The 21,407-nt window shown below is 39.7% G+C and overlaps 1 protein-coding gene across 2 annotated transcripts in view; it reads left to right on the top strand.

Annotated features, from left to right (window-relative positions):
- The first annotated feature begins 570 nt into the window (after positions 1 to 570).
- Positions 571 to 21,407, top strand: part of LOC120564736 (leucine-rich repeat-containing protein 4C-like) — a 129,388-nt gene continuing 108,551 nt past the window's right edge. The window contains exon 1 of one of the 2 annotated variants that reach the window (XM_039809943.1): positions 571 to 629. The gene's annotated coding sequence lies outside the window, so the exon portion shown is untranslated. Of the gene's footprint in view, positions 630 to 2,774; positions 2,812 to 21,407 lie in introns of those variants that run through there. The other variant, XM_039809945.1, reaches the window with a different exon arrangement.

Here is a 21,407-nt window from a genome sequence, read left to right as displayed (position 1 = left end):
GTCCAGTTCATTTGTATTCCATAGTGCTTGTAAAGACTAGACAGCCTTAATAATTATGGCAGATTGGCAACTGGAGCTGGTAATCGAGTGAAAAAAAATCTATTGGCTGGTCTCAAAGGCCTGGGACATCAATACTCTCCACTGCATGTCTTTAAACATCCTTATTACTGTCAATTTCCAGCCAGACCAACAACAAAACTAACACTGCCTTGATTGCATCTAGGCTTAATGTGGCCACAGTGGGCCTAATGTCCATCAAATTTCAATTGTGCAATACCAATTTGGCTGTAAGAAGTTTTTGTTGTGTTGTGACATGTCAGCTCTGTAAATGAGGTGTAATGTTGCTTATAAAAGCTTTTCTTTGAACAGTACGATGTAAACCTCACCCAGTCACAGGGAATAACTCACAATATAATTATTGCATAGCCTACAGCTATAACCTATACCCCTCTAATACGTAGAGGATATATCATATCTATCATATTATAACCAACTGGTCATTTACGACTTATCAATGTATCTTTATGTACATTTGTTATAGTATTTCTTTATGTTTTTCCTATTTTTGTAGGTCCTTGAAGTAGAAGGATCCGATGCAACCACAACCACAGCATCTAAAGTTTTGAACAGTGAGTTGATCCAATCCAAGCACAATTAGCATTAGTCAGTAAAGTCAACCTAAATACACACATTATTTATTTATTTGTCTCTAATTGTTTGAGTTTCAACCTAAATACTGTAGAGCAGGACAGAAGCAGTTTTTATATGGGGATCTATTTTTGCATTACACACATTGTCCAGCTTTTTGCTGCAGACAGCTAGACTTTCCTGAGGCACAGCAAGTTTATTTCCTTGCTGGTTTGGTTTGGTATTGTGTTGACTGGTTGCAAGTATGTCTGAAATACTTTTACACTTGAGTGGTATATTCATTAATGTGATTTGACATGATTGTTACCAACCTCTAACACACCCACCTACAGAGAATGATAATACATTAAACCTGTTACATACTGTACATACATGTATATACCCACCCTGTTAACAAATGCACCCCTTGTGCGCCTGCAGCTACAAAACTACCAAAAGTTTACATGGTTGTATTTTGTTGATGGATATGTTTAATAATTACGTGGTAGGAAAACTGTTGATTCGATAAGTTATGTCTGGTACAGCCCTTAATTTTATCCTGCCACTGCTTTTCTCATGTTTAAACCACACATTTGCCAACATTTGCCAATATGTCTGTTCCTTATTTAAAGTGTTGCATTACAAAAGACTACATAAGCATTGCATGTATTACATTTTCCATCAGTTCAACAGACATCTACAGCATTGATTAACATTTTATTTTGGGAACAGTTTTGTATTCATCATTCATGAGAGTCATTTCACCTCCCCTTCAAATGGCCTTCAGAGAATTGAGTATTTGCACCTCATGAATTGTGAATTTCTCTGTTGTGGTGGTTAACCTACAGAGCGAAATAGAAAGTAGTCATAGTAGTTTGTACCAATTCAGAAGTCAGCCATGTACGAGCACACCCACACATGCACAAGCACAAACATTCATTCAAAGACTCAAAAAGATGCATAAGAAATAGAAAAGTGAAAGGACAAAAGGAGACGTTAAAAAAACTTACATAAAGTCAAAGCAATTTTCACAAAGTGTTTGCAAGGCTTTTTAAAGTCCTTTGTGCTACAATTTACGGAAAATGACTAAGCATTAGTATGAGTAAAAAGACATGGAGTGGATTTGGAAAGGCAGGTGAAAAACAGAGAGATTAAACCTCATATTTCAGCAAAGCAATCCAAAGCCCATATAATATAAAGGGCTCTCGAAGCAACACGCCTGCAGAGCAAGCAGGTGTTTGTGCGCTTATCAGGCTGGAGTCATGCCATATCAACCAAAGCCTTTGAAATATGAGATAACATTGCACGATATAGAACATTTGATGTTGAAATAAACTGATAGATGCACGCTGTGTAAAGCAAAGGAAGAATCTTCAAATTTGCATGTCACATCCTGGAGATTAGGTTTAAGGCCTTCAACTACCTGTGATAATTCTGTACTGAAGATGCTGAGGATTGATATCTCTGGAAGCGGATGCTGCAAATAGATTGCTTTATGAATTATTTGGATTGGTATACTTCAATTATACATTACAGTGTCTGCTTGACAAGTCTCCAGTGGAGTGTCTGTTGCAGATTTTCCTGTTTCCTATAACTTGTAATATAATTTAATTTAAGAGTATAAATTATCAATCATACTAGCTGTAGTTGTATTAGGAGTGTAATACACTTCTCTTTCTTCTACACGTCTTCACATTTTTTTATTCTTTATATTTTTAAATTAGGCTCACATTTGGTATTGTATAAAACACAATTTGGCCTAATTCTAAATTATAGAAATATACATTTCTTTTTGGAAGCAACCTTTAGTTCAACATGTTTCTGCTTTTAAAATGGGACACAAACTGTACACTATTGTTGTTTTGTTAATTATATGCACATTTTAAGCATCTTATGAAACATAAGTGAAATAACATGCTGTTATGGTTGTGTATGTTTCTGTTTCCTGTTTTATTTTGGTAGTCTGGTCTTCTGTCTCGTCTTGTCTTGTTTAACTTCCTGTCTTTTGGTTTTCCAGCCTTTGTAATTGTCTGATGTTTTTCACCTGTTTCCCAGCCCTTGTGTCACCTGCCCCTTGTTAAGCCTTGTTTACTTGTGTATTTAGTCTCTGTGTTCCCCTTGTCTGTTGTCAGGTCGTTGTACTGTGTATGGAATTCTGTGTGAGATTGTGTCGCGGCTACACTGGTGAGCTCTGTGTTCCTGGTATTTTGTTATTCCTGTTTTGGGGATTCTGCCTGTTCCTGTTTTGGGGATTCTGCCTGTTCCTGTTTTGTATTTTGCCTGCTGTCTTCAGGACTCCTTTCGTTGTTAGGATTTTCATTGTTAAATATTCAACCTCAATTGTGCCTGCTGTCTCTGCATTTGGGTCCGCCACGTTCTCTGAAGCCTTTAACACATGTTGTTGATTTCAACAGAGGAGGGTTCTCTAACTCAATTTAGCTCAATTCTGCAACTGCCAGTCCACATCTGTAAAACTCTTACGCTCTCTCTGACTGTGTGCATGCTGTATGAGTGTTTGGTGAGCAGTGTTCGGCAAGTTACTCAGGAAGCGTAATATGTTACTCTTTACTTATTCCTTTTAAAAAAGTATTACTTTTACTTATTACTTAGTATTAAAAGTAATTACTTACGTTACACGTTTATATTACAATATTACTTTGCGGCCTATATAATTAGAATACTTCCAGCTGTTGGAAATTATTGCTCTCCGTCATCCTGCGTTTAGCTTTTTGGCTAGTAGCCGAAGTGATGGGACCTGCCCTGACCTGCCGCGTGCTAAATTACGACAAGTGTACATGTCACGTCATCGTATGAGAGAGCCTACTTTGGACAAAAAACTAATCCCGGGTAACGCAGTAACGTGGATCCAACTTGTTATTTTTTTTGTATATCTACAAAGTAAACTCCTATGGAACACACTTTTGCTTATAGTGCTTTAATTTTCCATATAAGAGGCACAAAACTTTCCCAAAAAAAGGCCTCATATTGTGCGCAATATATGCGCACATGAGAGGATCCAGGTGTTTGGTGTGTGTGCATGTGTGTAAGTATAAGATGCAGCTGGCTCACTGCTGTGTGCTCCTCTACACTGAGGCACTCGGACAGACCCCTTCAGCATTAATTACTGTGGCCATTAATCAGACTAGCACAAATAGCTGTGTAATCCCTCCACAATGCAGTTTTCTGAAGGGGGCCACCAGTGTTAATTGGATTTGATTGGATACTGGTATGATGCTGCACACAAAACATCTTAAGGTAATAATTAGAAGATAGATCAATTGGTCCTTTGTGGCATTTATCCTAAAGTGTAGGCTGCACTGCAGTTCTAAGGGTTACCTAAATGAAGAGTATAATTTTACTCCAAAAACTGTACTGACTAAGATGTTATCTTTTTTATTTTACTAAAATGTAACCTATCAATGTGCAAAGGTCTTAATATTATCTTATACAAATACATCCGTGAAGAGAACTATGTAAACAGAGGCATGATATACAGTTTGTGATTTTGTCATTTCTCAAGTTTTTGAAAGGTTTATTGAAATGCATTACTACTTAGGAGGAGGAGCTCTATTATCTGGAGTTCTATCTGGGCTGAACAAGCTCTTTAAGGTTATCGTACAACAATAGAAAAATAATAGCACACCATAAGCATTGTTGTACATTTGTTATATGCAATTATTTATTTTTTTTTTCTTGTTCTTAAATATCCTATCCTTTTTACAAACCTGAATTTAGGGCAGATGTGAGAAGCATTCCACACACAGATACTGTAGTATGTTACCATCATCTGCTTATTTGAGTCAACCCAAAAATATTTTCGTTCATTTTTGTTGTTCTCTCCGTAATATACAGTATACACACATCATTTGGGGTTTATACATTGCAACTGCAAAAATACAAATAAAAGATTATTTAATTGTTTGAAACATTTAATTTATACATTCATAAATGCCACAATTTAACACTTTGGCACTATAATTTATTCTCCTATTGTATGTGCTTTTTCCCCCTACCTCTCTCTTCTCTTCAAATTAGGAATAAGTCAGATGTCACTCTGTAAAAGCCTGGCCATCTGGAGTAGCATTTCTTTGGGGACCCATGTAGTGTACAGTTCTGTTGCAAACTGACTCCATACAGCAGGGCTATTCATTTGGCGGCCCGCGGGCCACATGCGGCCCGGAAGCAACCTCAGAGTGGCCCAGCCCGTGGTCCTGCAATAGACAGTATAAAAGGGAAAATAGGGTCCCGCCAGTGATATTTTTTTTTCCCCACTATGGCCACGCCAAGACCCGCCCTTCAATAGCATTCACACGCTACTATTGGCCAGGTGTCCATGTACAGGTCCTATCCTCTGACCAATCCCCTAACCCTAACCTTAACCACTCAAGGTCAAATGCCTAACCCCAACCAATTGAGCTGCTTCGTAGGGCGGGTCTTGGCGTGGCCATAGTGGGATTGTTAATTTTGCGTCCCGCCAAAACTACCAACACGTAAACAATGCAGAGCGTGCTGTGCCGGTAGTAGCCTACATTACTATCAATATGTCTTTCTCAACACTGAAACGTAAAATTGACAATGAAAACTGTCAGTTTAACCCTGCCTGGACTGACAAATGCTTGTTTATTTTACCGCCACATCCACATGCCAAACCGATGTGTTTAATTTGTAATGAGTGCGTTGCATTACTTAAAGATTACAATCTGCGGCGGCACCACGTTGAGAAACACCAGACTTTCCGCACCAATTTTCCCAAGGGATCTCAAGAGAGGGCTGCAAAAGTGCAGAGTTTGATTGCATCTTACAACCGGAGCAGTGCTACAATGGTGTGGTCATTCACAGCCCAAGAGAGAGCTACCGCAGCATCCCTTCGTGTTTCCTGGATATTGGCAAAAAAGAAAAGGCCATTCACAGACTCTGAAACCGTGAAGGACTGTATGCTGGCCATTGTGGATGAGGTGATAAATGACGATAAAATTAAAACGAGCGTGGCATCTGCTATAAAAAACTTACCCCTGTCAGATACATCCAACAGTCGGAGAGTTGAAATTCTTGCTGCAGATGTGTATGAAACGATGTTAGGAGACCTGAGGAAAGCTGACACTATGTCTATAGCAGTCGATGAGTCCACAGACAAAACTGATACTGCTCAGTTGTGCATATATGTACCTTTTTTGTTTTTTTACGGCAAATGCTTCCGAGAGGAGCTGCTCAGCCTACTGCCGTTAGAAGGACACACAACTGGTAATATAGTCTTTGCGAAAATTTCTGCTTTTTTTTTTAAAGACAATGGTTATGGATATGAAGCATGTGTGCATGCTTGTGACAGATGGGGCTCCATCCATGACAGGGAAAGTGAATGGTTTGGCAGCACGTTGGTCCGCTGTTGCACCTCAGTTGATCTCCTTACACTGCATTGTGCATCAGGCGGTGTTGTGCACAAAACTAAGCGGGGCGCTCAAAACGACAATGGACAGCGTGATGGCTACAATTAATTTTATTCACTCCACATCAAGCCTCCAACACCGCTTATTCCGCATGCTGCTGTCAGAAATGTCTGCTGAGCACCAAGACCTGCTTTTGCATAATGACGTGAGGTGGCTGTCCAAAGGCAAAGCACTGGAGCGTTTCTGTGGTCTCAGAGAGGAGATCATAACTTTCCGCAGCAGCAAGCAAAAAAAGGCAGAAACGCACTTGAGTCGCATACTGGACGACAACTTCATGGCCGATGCCTGCTTTCTGAGCGAACACCTGAATGATCTCAATTTGGGACTACAAGGCAGAGACAAAACTGTCATCGACCTTGTGGGACAGATGCGCGCATTCCAAGTTAAACTGGACCTTTTTGCAAATGTTTTTGCATATTGGATGGACTTGTTCTGCCCACAGAGGTGGCCGTTTTTGCCAGAGACCTGTTCACTGTTGTAATAGAAGGGGACTTATCCGCCAGAGCAAAGGAAGTGGTCCCTTCCATTGACGAGGGGAAATTCACACTCAAACTTGTTGACATGCAGTCATCTGTAACCATGGCACAGGAGCTTTGCACTAACGGGCCTGCAATGTTTTGGACTGATGTCAACGTACATCAGTTCCCTAACATTAAGAAAGTTGCGATCGTCATGCTCAGTATGTTTGGATCAACATACACATGTGAGTCAAGTTTTTCACACATGAACTCCATAAAAAGCATCTCTCGTTGCTCCCTGATTGACTGTACTCTCCACCAATGACTTTGGATTGCATTGACAACTTACAAGCCTAAAGTCACTGCTCTCGTTCAAAACAAAAAATGTCACTTCTCGCACTAAGTCAGCAGGGTAAATGTACCGGTAGCCTACCTACATCAATATAATGTGGGATGTGTAACAAAGGCATGCATAATCACACGTGGTGATTTAAAATATGTTCCCTCAGTGTGCAGTAGTAGCCTAACCTGACTCCGCCAGATGGATTGCTTCGCATTTGCTCGGCATATCCATCTGGGAACTTTCCGTTGGAGAACTTTTGGGAAGGGGCGAAAATACGGGTTAGCTGATTGGATGAACCATCTGTCTATCACCTATGTTGGTGATAGACGGGCCAAATCAACCAATCAGATCCACGAAGCGAATGAAAATATAACCAAAAGCCAGGCTACCCCTGCTGCTGCAGGCAAAGCATAGCTTGTTAGCTCAGCAAGCAAGCAACATGTTGGTAAAGGATATTTGCCGTTTTGTGTAACGAGAATTTAGGAATAAAAGGCACCATTTCAGGTTCCCGGACCGCTGTCTGAAAATACTGGTTAGCTGATTGGATAAACCATCTGTCTATCACCACCTAACCCACCTCAAAACCAACGCTGAATGGCCCAGTCGTTTGGCTAATGGCTCCAAATTTTTTCTATCTCAAGATGCCAGACTGATCTGCGAGTGGAAAACTGGAGCTCGCGAGATCAGGACGGTCTCATGAGGCTAGTAGTAGCCTACACCTTGTGTAGTTATTTATAGTTGTGAATACTGTGCACTTTTTATTTTATGCACTTTGAGATGTTCCTGCATGGGTCAAATATGAGCAAGATGTTTATTTTATTTCAAAAGGAAACTTAATGTTATTGCTAATTGCCTACTGTGCACTATTTTGTTTTATGCACTTATGCACAGATAGGTCAGATATTTAGCCTAGGTAGGCCTAGGCAAGAGGTGCCTAGGTCAGTTTCTTTTCTTTTGTAAGTGGAAAAAGTAGGAGCTACCTCAGATTCTGTTCAGTTAGCTCTTTTATTGTTTTATATGCACCTTTTGCTGTGCAAACTGACCAAAGTTAAAAGAGAAACAATGAATAAACCTTACATGTTTTTCAATAAATTTGTTTGTTGGTTTTAAAATTTGTCATTACGAGCTGCTTCGCCGCTGAAATGACACTAACCTCAGTTTGAAAATCTGAATTTGTAATTGAATAGCCCTGCCATACAGTATTTGTGTGCAGGGTCATAAGTTCATCACATTCATTCACTTAATTCATTAATCATTAATCGTTTGTTTCACAGGATTACTTTGCTTTGTAAATTACGATTACACACAGCTGACATATTTGGGTTTTATACCATGACATGATTAAACACACCTTAAACTTTAAAGTAGCACTAAGTTTACTTTATCTCAAGATATTTTTTTTTTTTTTTTTTTTTTTTTTTTTTTTTTTTTTTTTTTTTTTTTTTTTTTTTTTTTTTTTTTTTTTTTTTTTTTTTTTTTTTTTTTTTTTTTTTTTTTTTTTTTTTTTTTTTTTTTTTTTTTTTTTTTTTTTTTTTTTTTTTTTTTTTTTTTTTTTTTTTTTTTTTTTTTTTTTGTTTGTGTGTGTGTGTGTGTGTGTGTGTGTGTGTGTGTGTGTGTGTGTGTGTGTGTGTGTGTGTGTGTGTGTGTGTGTGTGTGTGTGTGTGTGTGTGTGTGTGTGTGTGTGTGTGTGTGTGTGTGTGTGTGTGTGTGTGTGTGTGTGTGTGTGTGTGTGTGTGTGTGTGTGTGTGTTTGTGTTTGAGAACTTAAATATTAGGGCTGTCAAATGATAAATTTTGTTTTTATCGCCAAATTTCTGTAGTTAATCACATGTTTTATCACATGAATAAAATTCTATTATTTTGCATTTCAGAACCGTTTAAGTACAGTAAAGTAAAGCAATTCTTGTGTATCTTAATTGGGAATCAAATTAATGCAAAGAAAGTTACTTTATGAACTTGACTTTAAGATTTGTATTTTGTTATTTACTGTAAACAAAAGAAACGTGTGAATCTGTCATTATTGCACGATTCCTCCAAGTATCTAACTGAGATGTAACCCTAACACTTTGCTTATACAGTACAAACAAAATGGTCCAAAAACCAGATGCCACAGCAGGACATTTGTAACCTTTAAATTTTTCTAATAAGGAATGTAACAATTCTCCTGGACAGAAAAGGGGGTGGACAATGTTCCAAATGACAAAAACAGTCAAAGAAATGATACAAACAACACAGTCCTAAAACCGTATGCTGATATACATAGTCAATATAGTGTGCAGTAACTCCTAAATAATTTTGATTACTCACTGACGTCCAGTGATCACCGGTTAATGAGACAGTGTTTGCACTCTGCAGCAGTTCCAGTTGGGCTGCTTTCTCCGTGTCGTACAGGCTGTGTATCCGTCAAACTACTGTCCCCCTCGACAACTTTTTAAAAGTAAACTTTCCATTCAGAATCGTATTGGCATCCATTTCTGCGTCTCGCACTCGCCATCCACTCAAAATATAAATCTCAAATTTCCCAAACTATTGTTTGCAATATTGACTCCATTTTCACTGTAAATCCATGTATATTTTCTCCAGTTCCATATTCATTCAGTGACCACACTGTGCATTGAAACAGCACCAAGCCCATGGAGCATTAACCTGCCATTGGTCTCCATCTTCCTCTATTGCCCAAATCGATTAGTTTTGACTTTTTTTTTTTTTAATCAGTGTTTTGCAAGAATGTTTAAAAATGCTTCAAACAACAACAACACTCATATACAAAAAGGGGACATTCTGCAGGGGGCTTGGATGAGAGATGTCTCTCTTGGAATCTGTAATTCATTTTTGTCTTGTTGGTCAGATTGGTGAGCATTTCTTTTTATTCTTTTCTTTCTTTCGAGCCCAACACAAGGGTGCCAAATCAAAAATGTAGGCTACTACATAAATAATGGCAGTCAGTTTTTACATAATACTAATTATGACTTATACGCACATGCAATACGAGAGGAGGTTTAGAGAGTAAAATGTAATTATGACAGCCAATTCCCAATGCAGTTCAAAAATGTGTGTTCAATGTACAAATAAATACTCTAAAAATTCTGATTTCTCAAGCAATCCAAATTAAGGTACAGTATGTATGAAAAACCTAGTGTAGGTGTTGTTTCAAAATGATAACAAACCACATTTTACTGAGATATATGCAAAACATGAGAGAGATAGACAAAAGCACTCCATGATCCACAGTGACGACAGTGTTTCCCACACAGACTAATTTGTGGCAGCGCGCCACACAATCAACACCGGCTGCCACATATTGCGTTTCGTTATTTATTTTTTTTAACGCTCTTTAAAACACGCAGCGTATTCGTTCAGCTGCATTTCCTTTCCCTGCTCTCCTCAGTCTCTCTGTCACTCACGCGTCTCTCTCACATAGGCTACACACACACACACACACACAGCCCCTCCCCTCTGTGCACACAGCATCTGTCTCCATGAAAACGAGAGAAGATGGCTGGCGAAGGTTCACGAAAGGTTGGTATGTCGTGAACACCTTTACAAAATCACACATGAAAAAGTCTTATAAAAATATTTTATATTCCAAATACAATGTTGTCAGTGTGTTAATGTTGGAGACCCGACCCTTTGCAAATAAGCGATTGCGCCTGCTTTAGAAAGTTAACTAGTCGCAAGTTTGAGGTAAAATGCAGTTGGGTTGTTGAGGTCAAAACACTATATGTAGCAGCTGTGAATCAAATAAATGTATTATAAATAATGTAATGTCATTTTATTTTACTCTTACACTGAATGTTTGCTGCTTCAATCCAGATGAGTATTGAAAAGTATTTTCAGCCTGAACCAGAGGTATCAGTCTGAAACAGCTGAACAGTCTGGCCAGTGTAATTAGTTAGGTTATTAATTTGTTTACAATATTTTCAGGCTTCAATCAGTGCTGCTCAAGCAGAAAGACAGGGTCAGGGAGAGAAATGATAGATTCATTAGGCATTGAAGAAAGAGTAGGAGAGGAGGACAGCATCCAACAGCGTGTCCTCCTTAGTTTTTGATACTTGATACGTCCCCCTGCCACCCAAATTGCTTTCTAATCTGTGGGAAACACTGGACGTTATGAATTTAGAGGCTGAATCCAAGTGCTTGAGAAGTTTCACGGAGCTTGAGATGTGTTGCCTCTGTAGTCCGTCTGTTTTTTTCCTTTCTGCTACACCATCACAAAGACCAGTGAATTTGCCCCAACAGACTGAACAAGTAGAGAAATGTGTTGCAGCCACTGAAGGACATTAGCCTGCTACCCTGCTGCACTATCTCTACGTCCTTTGTACGGAGGGTGATAGGTGTCGGTGACCACAGCTTTGTTGGAAACCGTTTGTGTGTGTGTGTGTGTGTGTGTGTGTGTGTGTGTGTGTGTGTGTGTGTGTGTGTGTGTGTGTGTGTGTGTGTGTGTGTGTGTGTGTGTGTGTGTGTGTGTGTGTGTGTGTGTGTGTGTGTGTGTGTGTGTGTGTGTGTGTGTGTGTGTGTGTGTGTGTGTGTGTGTGTGTGTGTGTGTGTGTGTGTGTGTGTGTGTGTGTGTGTGTGTGTGTGTGTGTGTGATACAGATCTCATCTGAGAACTTCTGAAGTTGACAGGATCCAGAGTTAAATGTGAAGTCAGAGCTATACAGAACAAACAACAATAGTGACACGCCCATTACCAAGGGTGCAGCATGTCTGACAGTGCTCTGCAGGTCAGCGCAGTTTGGAATGGTTGCTTTTTTATGGACCTACTCTCTGTATATTGAGGGTAGTGTTATTAGACTGTACTGAGCTTTTCTAAATTCTTACCATATATATTTCATGTGATACCTCAAACTTGAGTAGTTCTCATAATTTCCTCTGAAATGCTTCAAGATGTTCCCCTGTGTAAATAGCCAACTGGAATATATGACAATGCAAAACAAATCACACTTCTATCTGAAGGCTTACGCCCTGTGAATGAGAAGTTAAGTGAATATCTTCTGCAGGGTTGGACTGACAAACAATAAAGGGATTACGGGCTTTCTGTATATTGCAGTTTCTTAAATGGTGGGACACAAATGAAAAGGTCATAGCCTCTTTTATTAAGAACGGTTGTGTACTGCTTGAAATATAAATGGTTTGTTTCTCAAAAGCATATGGCTCATAGTCACTGTTAATTTAAGTGTAGACCTAAACAGCCTTATATGCCATTATTGAGCCCCCTCATTTGCCTTTGAAACTCAGGGGATTGATTTTAAAGTACATTGTCTTTATGATGCCATGCATTTGACAGCGAGTGGGTGCTCTTTAATATTACACTGCAATCTAGAACTCAGATTCTTGATGCAGTATATCATTACGATCATCATGCTCATATACTTACAGTACAGGCCAAAAGTTTGGACACACCTTCTCATTCAATGAGTTTCCTTTTATTTTCATGACTATTTACATTGTAGATTCTCAATGAAGGCATCAAAACTATGAATGAACACGTGGAATTATATACTTAACAAAAAAGTGTGAAATAACTGAAAACATGTCTTATATTCAAAGTAGCCACCCTTTGCTCTGATTACTGCTTTGCACAATCTTGGCATTCTCTTGATGAGCTTCAAGAGGAAGTCACCTGAAATGGTTTTCCAACAGTCTTGAAGGAGTTCCCAGAGATGCTTAGCACTTGTTGGCCCTTTTGCCTTCACTCTGCGGTCCAGCTCACCCCAAACCATCTTGATTGGGTTCAGGTCCGGTGACTGTGGAGGCCAGATCATCTGGCGTCATTGTCCTGTTGAAAAATAAATGATGGTCCAACTAAACGCAAACCGGATGGGATGGCATGTCGCTGCAGGATGCTGTGGTAGCCATGCTGGTTCAGTATGCTTTCAATTTTGAATAAATCCCCAACAGTGTCACCAGCAAAGCACCCCCACACCATCATACCTCCTCCTCCATGCTTCACGGTGGGAACCAGGCATGTAGAATCCATCCGTTCACCTTCTCTGTGTCGCACAAAGACACGGCAGTTGGAACCAAAGATCTCAAATTTGGACTCATCAGACCAAAGCACAGATTTCCACTGGTCTAATGTCCATTCCTTGTGTTTCTTGACCCAAACAAATCTCTTCTGCTTGTTGCCTCTCCATAGCAGTGGTTTCCTAGCAGCTACTTGACCATGAAGGCCTGATTCGCGCAGTCTCCTCTTAACAGTTGTTCTAGAGGTGTGTCTGCTGCTAGAACTCTGTGTGGCATTCATCTGGTCTCTAATCTGAGCTGCTGTTAACTTGCAATTTCTGAGGCTGGTGACTCGGATGAACTTATCCTCAGCAGCAGAGGTGACTGTTGGTCTTCCTTTCCTGGGGAGGTCCTCATGTGAGTCAGTTTCGTTGTAGTGCTTGATGGTTTTTGCAACTGCACTTGGGGACACATTCAAAGTTTTTGCAATTTTCGCTGATTGGTTCTTGCCATAATATGGATTCTAACAGTTGTCCAATAGAGCTGTCGGCTGTGTATCAACCTGACTTCTGCACAACACAACTGATGGTCCCAACCCCATTAATAAGGGAAAAAAATTCCACTAATTAACCCTGACAAGGCACACCTGTGAAGTGAAAACCATTTCAGATGACTACCTCATAAAGCTCATTGAGAGAACACCAAGGGTTTGCAGCGCTATCCTAAAAGCAAAGGGTGGCTACTTTTGAGGAATCTAAAATATAAGACATGTTTTCAGTTATTTCACACTTTTTTTTTAAGTACATAATTCCATATGTGTTCATTCATAGTTTTGATGCCTTCAGTGAGAATCTACAATGTAAATAGTCATGAAAATAAAGGAAACGCATTGAATGAGAAGGTGTGTCCAAACTTTTGGCATGTACTGTATATTTGCACTGTGGTTTGTAACTCAAACTTTAAAAGTAAGATTTCTTTTACATTTTTTTGTTACATTATTTAACTTGGAAATTGTGCATTGAACAATTTTCTTGCTACCAGCTACATTATATCTGAAATGTGAGGATGGAATTGAAGACCAAAGCAAAATGTATTATCTTTACCTGATTCAATTTGCACTTTTGAATTGTTTTGCTCCAAATATTTTTTCTTTCTTTCTGTGAAACAGCCAGACCAAACACAGCGTCTGCACCAATCTACATCTTTGTTAAGTAATGAATTTATCTCTATAATGGGAGCAAAGCTTGGCAAGAAATGCTGTGAGCAATTTTAATACCAATGACTCAACAGTTTCACAAGATATTCCATGGTTATTCATGATACAAATATCCAGTAACAGTCTATTAATCCCATTCATCAATTGTGATGTTCGTCCCATTGTCTGTAGACTGCAGTATTAAAAAACCTGCATAGATATACTGAACATATTTGTGCTGCTGCTCTCTCAGGTGTGATTTAATCTCTCATGTCAGCATCAGATCACCCAGGTCTTGGGGGAATCTGATTGAGGTCTGATAAATTGATAACGTCTCTTCTCAAGTTGTCACCTGTTATATCGATTCTGAACAATTATTCAATAGCTTTTCTCTTTGTCTGTATCCCCCCCTCCCCCCCATACAATCTTCATATATAAGATACAGTACTTAGCCATTCAAATTACTTCCCCTGGTTCATTTTCAGCCTGTTCTCATGAACCATTCGTTCAAAAAGCTACGAAACATTAAGCACTGTAATTCTTAGCATTCCACTTTTATTTTTTTTTTGCTGTAGTCACTACATTGACGGACGCTGTATAAGAACGCGGCTGGCCGCGTAGGGAGGAGGTCGGGGTGGATGGGTCTTGGTCAACATACAGGACTCTCAAGCCAGAGAGTGGAGTTCACTTCCCAGGGAAAACTAAAGCCTTTCACCCAGGAAATGCGTGTTTCTTGCGAGTGTTTTAATCCAAACCAAAAACTTTGCCTAATCTTAACTTCCGTCACAGCAAAACACTCATATGTTGTGGACTAATTTTAACCATAATGTCCACCGGAAAGACTGGCTGTCCGGATTAGTCTAGTGCAGGAACCCAGAAGCAGACCAGGACAAGGTAAGTAGGAGTACAAGGTGAGTATTTATTTGGAATAGAATGTGGAAACTGATTGGTCCAGTTGGCTGGCAGGGAAGGTTGGAAGGCTGGAAGGTGGCAGGGTTTAGTGCTGATCCAAATGTACTGCAGTGAAGTCGACAGCCAGGCAGGTGTGAGTGATAATCCAAGTGCAGAACTGTAGGCAGAAGACAGGCGGCTGATTAGCGATAGGCAAAAAAGAGCTAAAACAGCAAAACACTAGGAGCTTGATACGAGAGCAAAAACATACTGTTGACGCTAACGCTCCGGCAGGGAATGGATGTCTGGTCACGGCTTATGTAGTGCAGAGGATGGTAATCAGGACCGCATGTGCAGATAGCAGCAGGTGTATGGGATTAGTTTTGTGACTTTAATTCCAAGCAAAACTTAAAAATTAAAACGTGCAAACAAAACATTTGTGTAGTTGTAAACTATTGGTCTTTTATTTGTTTGATATTATGTCCTTTTGTTTACAGTTCCCTCTGCTTCTTTCTCAATGATCAGTCTTTTGCTTTCTCCATCACGTTTGCAGTCATGCTCCCAGCTTTCTCCTTTGCGCTCCCTGAGTTTTTGCTTGCGATTCTGACACAGAAATCTCGCGTGGGCGGGTCTTACAGGGGTGCGTCCCCATTGGCTAATGAGTGTTAAGGGAAAGTTTGAGTGACAGCTCAGCCTCAGTGCAGGTAAACTAACGTTAGAGACTCAGAGTCTGGTCTGGAGGACACACAAGCCACTCCACAGCGGATTACTACAAGATTAATAAAGTGTAAGTATTGATCATATATATATTATCTGTGATCTACGTTGCAAGCATGGTTACTAGACATTTGTTGTTTCGTTGTGTTAAGTTACTAGCTAGCTAGCTAGTAAAGCTTTTTTAAGTTAGCATTTAACGTTAGCTATACTGCTAACCGTATTTAAAACTTGAGCCACCGGCTACCTTACTGAGCTAATTTACCATGGGAATCATGTATTCTTCGTAGACATGCTTACTCAATGGAGTTGTATTAATTATCGTCTTCTCTCTGTAGAGACCTGCAGGACCCGAGCAGAGCTACGATGCTCTCCCAGGTAACCTTAGGTAGCGTAGCTATATTATGGTCCATTAGGAAAAATTATTATCCAACTAACTACTAATTGTTGTGGTTGCTATTGGCCTGATAATACACAATGCTAGGGTATTGGTTAAGTTGTACAATGTAGAAGCTGTGAATGTAATATATAGAGTTCGACACATACATTAGATAATGTTCCATCTGTACACACTGTTTCTTCTTTCTTTGCACTACCTTAAGATGGCAGATAATGGACATATTTTTTAGCGCTGTAAATGTCAACAATATTTAGAATTAATGCATAGTGTTACTACTGTCCAAACTATGTACTTTAACTAACACACCAGGCCCTTGACAAATACTTTGCTTAGTGATCCTTATGGTTTGATGTGATGTGCATGTGTCCTGGTGGCTGGCCATATCTTACTTTACACAAATAGTCAACGTGGAGGTAGGAAGTGTGATCAATAATATTCCAGAAATAAGTGTTCCAGTAGTGTTCAGTAAAGCTGAATACACAGCTGAATGTTTCTAGAGTGCAGGCTTTATTACAATTATTTATTATTGAGCTAATTTCAAACACTTTTTATCATCCAATAAGGTACTTCAAGCTTTACAATAAGAAGTCAAGGAAGTGAAGGACTACAGCCACATCCCAGCCCTTCAGAGAACTGTCCTGCAGAAAAGGCTGTCGTCCAGTCTGGATCGGTGGGCCATCAGTGAGCTCAGGAGACCAGATGATCCCAGGCGTCCAGGAGTTGTGTGTGATATTCCTGCACCACCCTCAGAAGTGTTGTTGCAGACACAAGTCAGCAAAGAAATACAGCTTGCCTTAGGTGATACTGAATATGTGAAATATATACATAACCCAATTACTCAGTATGTTTGTGTATTGTTGGCGATTAAAAACTGACCCTGACCTGTGATGTACTGCAAATAATGAGTTCCAGCTTCTTCTACCACCGGGGCCCCAGCAAAATATGTTCAAATATCCATTATGTATGTGAAGTTTTATACTGGACTAAAAATAAAGCATTATAATAGTCTCAACCTTATTTCCTGTTTTATATAATGAACCAAACAGACAAGGGTGAACCTAAATATTTTTTTAATATATTCTGTGCATTTTAAAATATAATTACAGTAAGACAATGTAAACACAAATTAAATTACAGGACAGTATACTGTAGTAGGATATATTGACATACAATGGACTAAAAAACTACAAGTACACCAATAAAACTTAAGAAAAAGGTTATTGTAAGTGTTAATTGAGTATCTGAGCAAAATATGATCAATACATACGCTATTGGTCTATACCCTGGCTGTTTGAAGCCTTCGCACACAGTGTTTCCTCCACAGAGAGATCAAAGTCTCCTCTCCCTCTGCTGCTCCCACATCCTCCTGGTTGGTCTGCCTGCTGCCTGATGTGAGCTGTGATAGAAAATTATAACAGTTTCTTACACAAATCAAATGGTAACAAAGTTCTTACTGATAACTGAGGCTTCCAAGGTTGTGTGATTTACAATTAAAATAACTTGCTTAAGTAGCCATTAGCAAATGTGTAGGCTTTAAAAACACTATGAACACTTTCCTTCTGTTGACCTGCTTGCAAATGCAACAGAAGACATGTAATTAGAGTTAGGATAGCCAGTCTTTGTCTTAACTAGGACAGTACAGATGAGCACAAAACTATAAAGATGAACCAGTTAAGCAGTGCTAACACTGCATTTGTACTGTATAGTATGTGTCAACCTCTAGATATAATACATTATATTCACAGCTTCTACATTGTACAACTTAACCAATACCCTAGCATTGTGTATTATCAGGCCAATAGCAACCACAACAATAGTAGTTAGCTGGATAATAATTTTTCCTAATAGACCATAATATAGCTACGTTACTAACCTAAGGTTACCTGGGAGAGCATCGTAGCTCTGCTTGGGTCCTGCAGGTCTCTACAGAGAGAAGACGATAATTAATACAGCTCCATTGAGTAAGGCCTCACGAAGAATACATGATTCCCATGGTAAATTAGCTCAGTAAGGTAGCCGGTGGCTACAAGTTTTAGATAACGTTAGCAGTATAGCTACCGTTAAATACTAACTTAAACAGCTTTACTAGCTAGCTAGTAACTTAACGCAACGAAACAACAAATGTCTAGTAACCATACTTGCAACGTAGATAATAGATAAATATATATATATATATATATATATATATATATATATATATATATATATATATATATATATATATATATATATATATATATATATAATATATATAACCAGACTCTGAGTCTCTAACGTTAGTTTACCTGCACTGAGGCTGAGCTGCCACTCAAACTTTCCCTTAACACTCATTAGCCAATGGGGAAGCACCCCTGTAAGACCCGCGCCCACGCGAGATTTCTGTGGGGGAAAAAAAAAAAAAACACAGGGGGGGGAAAAAGAAAGGGGGGGGAACATGACTGCAAACATGATGGAGAGAGCAAAAGACTGATCATTGAGAAAGAAGCAGAGGGAACTGTAAACAAAAGGACATAATATCAAACAAATAAAAGACCAATAGATTACAACTACACAAATGTTTTGTTTGCACGTTTTAATTTTTAAGTTTTGCTTTGAATTAAAGTCACAAAACTAATCCCATACAGGTGTAATCAGTTGGTGAATCAGCCGGGATGTGTTCAGGAAAACTCAGGAAAACGAACTTCAGGTTAGAGCAACAAACAAAACAGAGGCAAAACAGGCTCAGGATGCTGGATTCATGACACCGGCAGCCCGTGGTGCTTTGTACCTGGCTTAAAGTCACCTACTTTCGGGTAACTGAACCACCAACTACTGCTAATACAACTGAGGTCGGTAGCCGGCATCACAAAGCTCCGTAGCGGCTTAAACAACTAGCAACTGCCGCTCAGCGTCATGGAGCTAGTAGCCAGCCGGCATCACGTGACCAACCGGCGGTCTCCTGATTCCGTAGGATATCATACATTTTGGTGTGCATACATTTTCGTACGATATCATACGGATCCGTTCATGAGAATGCGCCAAGATCAAAGGCTTGACTGTTCTCAGCAGGGCCCAGGGGCCTCATGTATAAAAGATTGCGCAGCTTTCATACCAGAAGATGGCGTACGGCCAAAACTTGAAAAGTACCTACGCACAGAAATATTCACATGTTTAAAACCGGGCGTACGCCAGGTCCTGCGCACCTTTCCTTTTATACATCACAATCAACATGAAATTGAGCGCACATGAACGAGCCACCGACCCCGCTTTGTCTCCTCCCATAAATGAATATGGAAATTACAATAAATGCGACCCTGACGTCATTCTTTGTCCAATCACAACGGGTTATCCCGCTGCAGACAGGAAAAAAACTTCACCGACTGTGAGGTTGAGGTGCTGGTTGCGGCGGTGGAGGTTTGTCATCTCGGATAAGCAATAAAAGAAAATGCCCAGAGTGGCAAATGGTGACCGGGCAGTGAATGCACCGAACCATGGCAGACATTTTAAAATAAGTCTATATTGAAGTGCAAATCAAAAGAATAGTGACAGCGCCACACCAATTACAGAACAACATGCATCTCAGTCAGTCCAAATTACGCACAATAGCAGTTTGAGTTAAGTACAAGGAAAGAGTCCAATGAGAATAGTTGTCTTGATGCATGAAAATCATTTTATTGCCTATTACTTGTAACACCTCCCGGGCACGGGTCAGTGTTGACAGTTAAAGTATCCTAAACAAAAGGATAAGTGAGACAATGAAAACGTGCTGCCGTTCAATGTAGCTGCTCTCATCGGAATGAGCGATAACGTGCAGCTTCCCAGAAGTCCACATTCAATGCAGCACATAAAGTCTCACACTGCCCCCTACTGACAACTGACAACTCTTTGTGCGTTCCCGCACAAAGAGTGGCCCATTGGGGTTCCTTTATCCTGGGGAACCCCAATGGGCCACGCCCACTTCGACAGGGTATGTCCATATATGGAAACATGCGTCACACTTTAGAATGATGCAATATAGCCACAGCATACTCCGGCCCGATGAACTTGTCGTTGGTTAATGTTCATCCACTTCCAGCAGGTAGAGTAATTGTACAGGTCTCCTAAACACAAATCCAGACGGCAATCGGACAGCACATTATCTAATTTTACCGTCTCTTCCCATGAATGTCTCATTAATCCGTCCCATCTTCCACGTATGCTTGGGTTATACATCTGTTCTTTTCTAAGTGTTAGTAAGCTCAGTGAAACTGAGATAGTAAAAGTAGTAGATAGTAAAAAGGACTACAGTAACAGAAATATGTGCATAATTAAGACCCAGTGTTTTGTGGACCGGGTACACCTTCGCGTAACAGCCTAGAAATCATCCATGGAATCAATTACGCATCACATGTTTGCCCCCCCGACACAGCGTTTGTTCCTGGGGAGATGGATCCGTGCGTCCCGCCTACTGTGCGCCATGGATGTCTGAGCCTCCGCAACTAAAGACGCAGACACTATTGCATTTTCCGTGCCGATCTTGTTGCCAGTACGATATTTCATCTGTGGCAAATACAGAGGATGACTGAAAGTATTTTCTAAGTGGATTAATCATTTATTTCCCGTCATGTTTAACAGAGATTAAGTAGCCTGCGAATTAAACAGTTGATAGTGTGAAAGATGTAAAACATTTTCCACATAATATGATCAAACTTTTATGGAGTATCAACAGATATAATTATGTTTTTTCATAGACAACGTCACATACGTATGCCAGTAACTGTAGTGGAAACTTTATTTTGTAATGTTTGGTGATTTTCGGCACTTTTCAGTTAGAATTCGCCACCCTACAGAGCCAGAAAAGACTTTGCGGACGGCCCGCACATTCTCACGTCAAGTTAATTTTTTATACATCACAAAGTGTCCGTTAAAACCAGCGTACGCAAGCTTTTCGTGCGTATGCAACGTTTATACATGAGGCCCCAGGTGTTTTGAAGGCACTGCAAAGGAAAAGGTATCTCTTTTTCCCATTATAAAGAACAAATATGAAAGCCCATTACTAGCTTACAATGGGATGAAATAGTGATCCTTGTTGTGGTTAAATACATGAATAATGGAGTGCTGATGTTGAAAAAGATTATCAAAATGTCTCTATAGGTGAAAGTGGGCCTCGTTTTGCCTGCTGGGCTCACACTGCAGCTTTCTATTAGTTACCCTTTGCAGAAATATTTTTTAGAAGCTGGCAGAAGAGCTATTTTCAATTCAAGTAATATGCTTTAAACCTCTTCATCTACACTAATACATGCAGGAGAAAATTGCTTCATGATGTATTCTTCATGTTCACCTGTCCTCGTTGCATATCTGCGACCAGTGTTTAATACCACAGTGTGTATTAGAGCCAAATAAAAACATGCGTGAAACACACTCTTTCTCCCA

The sequence above is a fragment of the Perca fluviatilis genome, chromosome 8 (assembly GCF_010015445.1).
Source record: "Perca fluviatilis chromosome 8, GENO_Pfluv_1.0, whole genome shotgun sequence".
Classification (NCBI taxonomy): Eukaryota; Metazoa; Chordata; class Actinopteri; order Perciformes; family Percidae; genus Perca; species Perca fluviatilis.
The sequence above is the reverse complement of the archived record's forward strand: the minus strand, read 5'-3'. Positions and strand labels throughout refer to the sequence as shown.